We start from the raw sequence: 11,482 nt of genomic DNA, 5'->3' as shown, positions 1-11,482 counted from the left end.
GAAAGAATGGCACAAGGGGTAAGAACGATTTCAAACAGCACTCCGGTTGAGAAGGGATGGAAAACTTGGTAAGATGAGAGGACTTGAATAGAGGGCATGACACTCCGGTCAAAAGGATAAGCATGAAAGAACACGATCCTCACAATTCGAGATGATGATTGAAAAGAGCAACATCACAATGCCTCCGGAAGAAATGAAATAATGGAATGGCATGAACGGAGGGAAACAAGATCTTGAGAGAGCACGCTTACAATAAATGCTAGAACGGAGTTGTTGGATTCTCAACAACGGAAGGATAAGCTTGATGTGGGCTTATGGAAGACATCTCAAAATTATGAGGTGAAATTCCGCCACTAACGGAAAACAATAGATTGGATTGATATGAACAAGAAGACGAGAAACTTATTTCACCAGGAGTATAAATGAAGAACTTGGGTCATTTATAAGCACCATAAATAGCAACAATCCTTAGGGAAAGTTTTGGGTGAAATATAACCCAATATAAATGATGAGGACATCAATACCATTGTTACACCCACAGCCCCTACTGTTACATATACTGGACCAATTACTAGAGCTCGCGCACGCCAATTAAATTACCAGGTACTTTCGTTTCTTGGTAATGATTCTAATGTTCATGAGATTATGATGCTGCCTAAATTGGATACATTTGTTTTGCTTTCAAATGAAGGGCCTAGCTTGGAGAAGGATGAACATTGGAGCAAGAACACGCATGGAGTTGATGGCATGCGCAAGGGGATCAAGAACGGAGTTACAAGTGATGATTTCAGGACTTTGAAGCCGCCATAAGGAGTGCATGAAGCCATGGACGAAATATACAAGATGCCACTTCATAATATTCGTCCATAGGCTATTCTAGGTGCTGCGTCACCTTATTAATGGGTCAGGCCCATGTAATTTCGAAATACTTAAGTATAGGCTATTTTTAGAGTCCGTATGTGTGGGGAAACAAGAGTTAGGGTTGGTTTCGGACCCCACCCTCAAGGGCCACGAAATTCCCCTCTCTTCCTCCATATATACAGCCCTTAGGGCGTCGTTTAGACTTTGGGTTTTGTTTAGATTAAAAGTTCGCCATAGCTGCAACTTCTCGTACTTCGTTTGTGTCCAACGACCAGACCAAGACGTCACAGAACCCCACCTTGATCAATAAAGCTTTCATCTTATATTTGCAATATCCCGATTGCAATCTCAGTTTCTTGCTTGTTCTTCGTTTGCTCGCAGGAAACAGGCCCTCGTGGTCAGGTTGATCGTGCTCCGGCGTGGTCAATAACCCCTCGGAAGTTGGTTTAGCGATTGCTAAGGCGCGACGTCTCGCACGTTCGTAGTCGGATCGTCAAGGTCGACTCCCACAGAAAACGATAGCCACCATCTCATCGAAACATCGGGACACCTTTGCCTTTATCAAGTGGTATCAGATTTCCAGGTTGCTCGGTGAGATTTTTACAGTTTTTCGTAGATTAGATCGAGTCTGTTCTTCATACCTACAGTCCACGAAAAAGCCACAAAAAAATTAGGGTTAGTTCATCATATCCGAACCAATCTGAGCCTTTGCATAATCTTTTTAGGGTTTTTGCTTTGTTGAATTTGCGGTTGCAACGTCGTGTCAAGTTGCTGGTCTTAGAGTCTAGTCTTTTAGAGTTTCGAGTTCTGGTCATAAGTTGTCACGCCGCAGCCGCACCATCATCATCGCCCATCTACCACCATTGCTTATCCGCCACCGTTCTGAATCCGTATCCATATTCCACCACCAATCCGAGTTCTTCTCATATTAGGTTTGTTCTTGAGATCAATCTCAATTCCGATTCGTGTTTCCTTGCCTGCGTAGGTCTCGGAAAAAAAAAAAGTCTGGAGACCCCCGGGCAGTTTTTAGGCCAAAATTTTCATGGGCAAAAATATTTTTTCCCTATCCTATTTTTAGGTTTTTCTGAGTCTTTTGAGCCACGTGCCATCATAGTGATTTTTTGTCGCACTTTTTCGTCGTCGCTGCCCTGATTTCCGAAAAAAAAAGTGAAAAAAAAAAATTTCGTGCCCATCCTATCAGTTTGACGAGGGAAGAGTTTTGAGACACTCGCCATTATAGTAATTTTTCGCAAAAAAAAAAGAGGAGCGCAAAAAAAAAGCGGAAAAAAAAAGTTCCAGAGTGTGCTTTTCCCTTATTTACATGCAGCGCCGTGATTTTGTTAGTGTTCTAGGCTCGCGTCTCTAGCACGGTCTAGCCTAGGACCAGCACAGTACCGTCGTTGAGCGTTTATTCAACTTTGCATCTCTGAATTGATTATTGCTGACCCTTTTTGCTACCATACTATAAGCCTTCCCAGCTCCACATACCTCTACGTCGTGCGTTTGACTCTCCCTGGCAATCGCTCTATCCAAGCTTTTGAGAGTTTTGACTACAACGGTTGCTGATCACCGCCTGCTGCTGGGTAAGAACTGGTAAGAATTTGAGATTTGCTTGACGGATTTGTGACACCCGCCACCACCACCTCTTGTTAGTATTCTGTAGGATCATATTCTTGTGTGTTTTCTATTGTTGCTAACCATGGCAGGATCACAAGCCGACGAGACTGACTGGGAGAACATCACGAATCAGGAGTTGCATGATAAATTTCAGCAAATGATGAATGGACAGGTGCAGGATGTGCTAAACAGATTTGAAGAGGCCATGGAGAAGATAGATGACATGGAGAAGACGTTCGAAACTAAGCTCGATAACAGGTTTAATGAATTGCTCGCGTGTCTTCCACCACCACCACCGGCTGCACCTAACGCACCTCTACAACAACAACAACGACGACTACCTACACATCGTGAAACAGCCCTCCGCCGAGCGAGCCGTCTCCCTCTTGCACCTGGCCAAACTGTTGGTGCTGCTGTTGCTACTTCTGTGGCTCCTGCTGCTGATGCGGAGGAGGATGATTTTGCTGGCGATTACGAGGATGAGGTTGATCAAAATCAGAACTACGTGCCACCACCAGCACAGCACCCATCAGGTCGTCCACATGCAAATAATGGCAATGCTAGGGCTCACCCTCAGGTACGAGATCATGACCATCTCCCTAAACTAAAATTGAATATTCCACCATTTGAGGGTAGATATGTTCCTGATATATATCTTACTTGGGAGTTAGAAACTGAACAACGATTTACATGTTTACAATATCCCGAGGAGAGACGTGTTCCTACTGCTGTTTGTGCATTCACTAGTTTTGCATGTGTTTGGTGGTCTGAGCATTGTAGATTATATCCCATTCCTGCTACTTGGGCTGCTTTGAAAACTGCTATGCGTACTCATTGGGTTCCACCATATTATCAACGTGAATTACTTCAAAAATTGCAGCGCTTAAGACAAGGAAAAAATTCTGTAGAAGAATATTATCAGGAATTACAAACTGGCATGATTAGATGTGGTATTGTTGAGGAGAATGAAGCTATGCTTGCACGTTTTATGGGTGGATTAAATAGAGAGATTCAGACGATTCTAGAGTATAAGGAGTATACTAATATCACTCGTTTATTCCATCTTGCTTGTAAAGCTGAACGTGAAGTGCAGGATCGACAGGCATTGGCGCGGACTAACTTTTCTGCAGGTCGACCTTCTTCATGGACACCACGTGCATCATCTACTTCCACACGTTCTGCTACACCGGCGCCTCCGTCGGCTGCCACCTCCAACCGTGATACAATAAAGCAGGCACAATCACCACTATCTGCCAAGAGCACACCTTCTGGGCCTGCAAAGAGCTCTGCTTCATCCATGGCATCAACAGGGCAAACACATGATATTATTTGTCGACGTTGCAAGGGTGGAGGTCATTATGCGAGACAATGCCCATCTAAGCGTGTGATGATTGTTACTGAGGATGGTGGGTATGAGTCCGCTAGTGACTATGATGAGGAGACTTTGGCTCTTATTACACGTGACGAACACGGTGGAGACGATTCTGATCATGAGACGCAATACATGGCTCCTGAAGATGCTGACAGGTATGAATGTTTAGTTGCTCAACGTGTTTTGAGTGTGCAGGTTACACAAGCTGAGCAAAATCAGAGGCATAATTTGTTCCATACAAAGGGAGTTGTGAAGGAACGTTCTGTTCGCGTGATCATAGATGGAGGGAGTTGCAACAACTTGGCTAGCATCGAGATGGTGGAGAAGCTATCTCTCACCACAAGACCACATCCACATCCTTACTACATCCAATGGTTCAACAACAGCGGCAAGGTTAAGGTAACACGTACTGTTCGTGTGCATTTTAGTATCTCTACATATACTGATTATGTTGATTGTGATGTGGTACCTATGCAAGCATGTTCCTTATTACTTGGTAGACCATGGCAATTTGATAAAAATTCTATTCACCATGGTAGAAACAATCAGTATACTCTTGTTCATAAGGATAAAAATATTACTTTGCTTCCTATGACTCCTGATTCCATTTTGAAAGATGATATTAATAGAGCTAATAAAGCAAAACAGGAGAAAACTAAGAGTGAAAATCAGATTGTGGCAAAAGAATTTGAGCAACAAATGCAGCCTAATAATAATAAACAATCTAGTGTTGCTTCTGAAATTAAATTGAAAAGTGCATGTTTACTTGCCACCAAATCTGATATTGATGATCTAGATTTTAGCAAATCTGTTTGCTATGCTTTTGTGTGCAAAGAGGCATTATTTTCATGCGAGGACGTGCCTTCCTCGTTGCCTCCTGCTGTCACTAACATTTTGCAGGACTTCGCCGACGTCTTTCCACAAGACGTGCCACCGGGATTACCACCTATTCGCGGGATTGAGCATCAAATTGACTTAATTCCCGGTGCATCATTACCCAACCGTGCACCATACCGTACCAATCCAGAGGAGACGAAGGAGATTATGCGTCAAGTACAAGAACTGCTCGACAAAGGTTATATACGCGAATCCCTTAGTCCTTGTGCTGTTCCTATCATTTTAGTGCCGAAAAAGGATGGTACGTCGCGTATGTGCATTGATTGTAGAGGCATTAATAATATTACTATTCGTTATCGTCATCCTATTCCTAGGCTAGATGATATGCTTGATGAATTGAGTGGCTCTACAATATTCTCCAAAGTTGATTTGCGTAGTGGTTACCATCAAATTCGTATGAAATTGGGAGATGAATGGAAAACAGCATTTAAAACTAAGTTTGGATTATATGAGTGGTTAGTCATGCCTTTTGGGTTAACTAATGCACCTAGTACTTTCATGAGGTTAATGAACGAAGTTTTACGTGCTTTCATTGGACGATTTGTGGTAGTTTACTTTGATGACATATTGATTTATAGCAAATCTTTGGAGGAACATTTGGAACATTTACGTGCTGTTTTTATTGCTCTACGTGATGCACGTTTGTTTGGTAACCTTGGAAAGTGCACCTTTTGCACCGACCGAGTATCTTTTCTTGGCTATGTTGTTACTCCACAGGGAATTGAAGTTGATAAAGCCAAGATTGAAGCTATTGAGAGTTGGCCGCAGCCCAAAACGGTCACACAAGTGAGGAGTTTCCTTGGCCTCGCTGGTTTCTATAGGCGTTTTGTGAGAGATTTCAGCACCATTGCTGCACCTCTCAACGAACTTACAAAGAAGGATGTACCTTTTGTTTGGGGTACCGCACAGGAAGAAGCCTTCACGGTATTGAAAGATAAGTTGACACATGCTCCTTTACTCCAACTTCCTAATTTCAATAAGACTTTTGAGCTTGAATGTGATGCTAGTGGAATTGGATTAGGAGGTGTGTTATTACAAGATGGAAAACCCGTTGCATACTTTTCTGAAAAATTGAGTGGGCCTAGTCTGAACTATTCTACTTATGATAAAGAATTATATGCTCTTGTTCGGACCTTAGAAACATGGCAACATTATTTATGGCCCAAGGAATTTGTTATACATTCTGATCATGAATCTTTGAAACACATTAAAAGTCAAGCAAAACTGAACCGTCGACATGCTAAATGGGTTGAATTCATTGAGACTTTCCCTTATGTGATTAAACACAAGAAGGGTAAAGAAAATGTTATTGCTGATGCCTTGTCTCGTCGTTATACTATGCTTTCACAACTTGACTTTAAAATATTTGGTTTGGAGACCATCAAAGATCAATATGTTCATGATGCTGAATTTAAAGATGTATTGCAGAATTGTAAGGAAGGGAGAACTTGGAACAAGTTCGTTCTTAACGATGGATTTGTGTTTCGTGCTAACAAGCTATGCATTCCAGCTAGCTCCGTTCGTCTTTTGTTGTTGCAGGAGGCGCATGGAGGAGGATTAATGGGACACTTTGGCGTCAAGAAGACGGAGGATATACTTGCTACACATTTCTTTTGGCCAAAGATGAGACGGGATGTTGAGCGTTTTGTTGCTCGCTGCACTACATGTCAAAGAGCTAAGTCACGACTCAATCCTCATGGTTTATATATGCCTTTGCCTGTACCTAGTGTTCCTTGGGAGGATATATCTATGGACTTTGTTTTAGGTTTACCTAGAACAAAGAAGGGGAGGGATAGCATATTTGTTGTCGTGAATAGGTTCTCGAAAATGGCACACTTTATACCATGTCATAAAAGCGATGATGCTGTTAATGTTGCTGATTTGTTCTTTCATGAAATTATTCGCTTACATGGTGTGCCAAATACTATTGTTTCAGATCGTGATACTAAGTTTCTTAGCCACTTTTGGAGATGTTTATGGGCTAAGTTGGGGACTAAGCTACTTTTTAGTACTACTTGTCACCCCCAAACTGATGGACAAACTGAAGTAGTCAATAGAACATTGTCTACTATGCTTAGGGCTGTTTTGAAGAATAACAAGAAAATGTGGGAAGAATGCTTGCCTCATATTGAATTTGCTTATAATCGTTCATTGCATTCTACTACTAAGATGTGCCCTTTTGAAATTGTGTATGGTTTCCTACCTCGTGCACCTATTGATTTGTTGCCTCTTCCATCTTCGGAGAAGGTTAATTTTGATGCTAAAGAACGTTCTGAATTGATTTTAAAAATGCATGAGTTAACTAAGGAAAACATTGAGCGTATGAATGCTAAATATAAACTTGCTTGAGATAAGGGTAGAAAACATGTTGTGTTTGCACCTGGAGATCTTGTTTGGTTACATTTGCGTAAAGATAGATTTCCTAATCTGCGCAAATCAAAGCTAATGCCACGTGCTGATGGTCCTTTTAAGGTTTTAGAGAAAATAAATGATAATGCATATAAACTTGAGCTACCTGCAGATTTTGGGGTTAGTCCCACTTTTAACATTGCAGATTTGAAGCCTTATTTGGGTGAGGAAGATGAGCTTCCGTCGAGGACGACTTCATTTCAAGAAGGGGAGGATGATGAGGACATCAATACCATTGTTACACCCACAGCCCCTACTGTTACATATACTGGACCAATTACTAGAGCTCGCGCACGCCAATTAAATTACCAGGTACTTTCGTTTCTTGGTAATGATTCTAATGTTCATGAGATTATGATGCTGCCTAAATTGGATACATTTGTTTTGCTTTCAAATGAAGGGCCTAGCTTGGAGAAGGATGAACATTGGAGCAAGAACACGCATGGAGTTGATGGCATGCGCAAGGGGATCAAGAACGGAGTTACAAGTGATGATTTCAGGACTTTGAAGCCACCATAAGGAGTGCATGAAGCCATGGACGAAATATACAAGATGCCACTTCATAATATTCGTCCATAGGCTATTCTAGGTGCTGCGTCACCTTATTAATGGGCCAGGCCCATGTAATTTCGAAATACTTAAGTATAGGCTATTTTTAGAGTCCGTATGTGTGGGGAAACAAGAGTTAGGGTTGGTTTCGGACCCCACCCTCAAGGGCCACGAAATTCCCCTCTCTTCCTCCATATATACAGCCCTTAGGGCGTCGTTTAGACTTTGGGTTTTGTTTAGATTAAAAGTTCGCCATAGCTGCAACTTCTCGTACTTCGTTTGTGTCCAACGACCAGACCAAGACGTCACAGAACCCCACCTTGATCAATAAAGCTTTCATCTTATATTCGCAATATCCCGATTGCAATCTCAGTTTCTTGCTTGTTCTTCGTTTGCTCGCAGGAAACAGGCCCTCGTGGTCAGGTTGATCGTGCTCCGGCGTGGTCAATAACCCCTCGGAAGTTGGTTTAGCGATTGCTAAGGCGCGACGTCTCGCACGTTCGTAGTCGGATCGTCAAGGTCGACTCCCACAGAAAACGATAGCCACCATCTCATCGAAACATCGGGACACCTTTGCCTTTATCAATAAATCCAATGAAAAGATTGATGGATTGAAAAGATGTCCTGAATGAATTGAAAATGATGGATTTAAGATATGTCACTCTTGAAAACTTGTGAATCATGAAACACAAAGGGAAATTATCAACAATGACATAACACCACCTCAAAAGATAAGGGAGAAGGGAGTGATCTGCACTTAGAAATGCAAGATGAAGAATGTTTGAAGTCCTCAAAAGGAATCTCGATGAACACTTCAAGAAGGAATTAAATCCTTGATGAACCATCATGTTGAGCCTTCGTGAGAACTCCGGTAATAGAAGAATGATCAAAAGAAGTGAAGGATGAAAAGAATAAGATTGAGGCCTTGCAATGATTTAGATGGAGCTTCGCAATGACATAACCGAGAAAACTTGGCACTCCGGAAAGAAAGGTGAACAACTGAAAACAAGAATTTTGATGAACCTCCGGAATAAGGAATTGAATTTACTCAATGAAACAAGAATAAGAATTACATTATGCTTATCCTTCACCAATTAAAATTGATGACAAGCAACGGATTTGGCATACTACTTATTCTCGTAGAAAGGATTAAGATAGATATAGCGCAAACTTGAGAAGGTCTTCGATGAACCACTGATAGGATTGGAAAAAACGAATGAATTGATATGATAACCAAAGAAGAGAACTCTTGAACGAACCACCGTAAGAATTGAAGATGAACGAAGAAAAGATAAAGAAACACCGGGAAGAATTAGAGAACGAATGAAAATACTAGAGAGAATTTAGATACATGAGAACGAAGAGATCATGAGCTGATAAGAGAATATTTGAAAGATGCACCGGTATGATTTGGAGAACGAGAGCTGAAAGATGGAATGAATAATTCTGAGATGATGGGCTTTCGACGAATCAAACTGAAAAGACGTCTGAATTGCTCCGGATGGGTGAAAAGAATTCTCACAATCAAAAACAATTATGAGAGGACGGATAAGATTTGGAGGAAAAAACTCTTCTTCGGTCTTCAAAATCCGAGAATGATGACGAGAAACACCGTCATGAATTGTTTAGACACTCCGGTTGAATCAAAAGCGAAGAGGTTGAACCAACGATGAAAAGAATTTGAAAGATCTTGGAGAAAGATATTTGACTGATGACAATTCATTCTTACGTCAAACTTTGAAATGAATTTGAGAATAACTCCGGAAAATTAGAAGAGTCGGATAAGATCCTGGGAAAAGACCTGTGGGTTAGGACCTGCTCAAAAGATACACCGTTGAAATGGTTTTGAAGAGGGATTGCACCGATTGAATTATATAGCTTGAATGAGATAACATCCTCGAAATAGCTTGAACAGATTAGGAGTGAAAACACGAATCTTCTGAGATATCTTCGGCACTTCGGACATGAAAAGAGAGAGGTGAGTGATTAAGAGGTGCAACGGCATGGGAAAGCATTTGAACCGAGGAAAGGATATGATCGACAAAGCTTGAATTAAAACCACCGGAGAAGAAAAGAATGAAGAATGATAAACTTGAAGCTCCGTTAGTATCTTCCTGAGAATCACCGGATAAGGACATTGGCGGAAAAGAATGGAGAGACTTCACATCAATAAAATAAATACTTGATTAAGAAATCTGAGTCCTTGAAGAAACAAGGGTGGGAGGGTGGGAAAACAAAGACAACTTGGGATGGATGAAACGAACACCATTGAGAAAAGGCTTAGAAATGATCTTGCGGATGTTGAAAATGATCGGATCCACTTGAAGAGAAGCACACCGGTTGAAAAGTATTTACATGGCAATCTCGATTATCATGAAGGATTAGTATTCACATAGAAATATGAGAACACAGCTTAGGAAAGGTATGGAATCCACATTTGACTTCGAAGCAACTTGAATACCACAACTCAAAACAAAAACAAAGGATTGGCTTGCAGAATAAGACGGAAACAAACATATGATAGACCCCATATCGTATCATGTCTCTGTTGGAAAGATATTCTAGGAGCTACTTGAATTCCCACTTATAAAACTCCCGAAACTTTCTGGTTATGCAATCAGGTGTTGGGGATACAAGGGAAGCATAATATCTCACCCAAACTAACAAATCCTACATCCAGCTGTATCCATCCTTCAACACATAACCAAGAAACCTTCGGAAATCGTTTACCTCAACCTTCGAAAAAGCATCCGTTATGCGAGTTATGGCAATACTCCCGAACTCCCACCCCAGTACTAGGTGGCGTCGAGGTTATCTCACCAACAACTACATAAAAGAGATTTCCGATGTCGGCGAACTCAGGTATTCCAGAACTGCAACGATAAAATTGTGATGACAACACCTCGGAGCTCAACTCCCCGGGACACTGCCACAGTCCCTTCGTCACAAAACCATCGGAACGATTCCAAGATACCCGCGTGATCCTAAAAAAATCATGAAATTTGAGGAGAGAAGAGTCAAAACTCTACGTCAGGAGGCCTCACCAAAGCGACGAAGGGACTGAGGAATAAAAAGAATCCTACTCTCCGATATATATAATCCCAAGACTCAAAACATTCTGTTCTAGACTCAACAACGTCAGCGATTCGATCAAGCAGGGGGCTCCTAAGTCGGGGAACCTGGCTCTGATTACCAACTTGTAACACCCATGATGTGGCTATATCTCCCACGTGTCGGAGCACGACTTAGAGGCATAACCGCATAGTAGGCATGTCGCAAGAGGGGTAATCTCTACACGTCCCATGTACTGAATATGAAAGGGATAAAGAGTTGGCTTACAATCGCCACTTCACACAATACATAAATATTGCATCACATCATCCAGAATACAATCAAGGTCCGACTACGGAACCAAAATAAAAGAAGACCACCCCTAATGCTAGATCCCCGATCGCCCCGACTGGGCTCCACTACTGATCAACTGGAAACGAAACAACACAACGAACACGATCTTCGTCGAGCTCCCACTTGAGCTCAGTTGCGTCATCTACACAGGTATCATCGGCACATGCAACTGTTTGGAAGTATCTGTGAGCCACGAGGACTCAGCAATCTCACACCCGCGAGATCAAGACTATTTAAGCTTATGGATAGGAAAGGGTAGTGAGGTGGAGCTGCAGCAAACACTAAGCATATATGGTGGCTAACATACGCAAATAAGAGCGAGAAGAGAAGCAAAGCGCGGACGTGAACTAGAAGTGATTAAGAAGTTATCCT

This window comes from Triticum urartu, chromosome 1A (genome assembly GCF_056163025.1).
Source record: "Triticum urartu cultivar PI428250 chromosome 1A, HENAU_Tu73, whole genome shotgun sequence".
Lineage (NCBI taxonomy): Eukaryota > Viridiplantae > Streptophyta > Magnoliopsida > Poales > Poaceae > Triticum > Triticum urartu.
The sequence above is the reverse complement of the archived record's forward strand: the minus strand, read 5'-3'. Positions refer to the sequence as shown.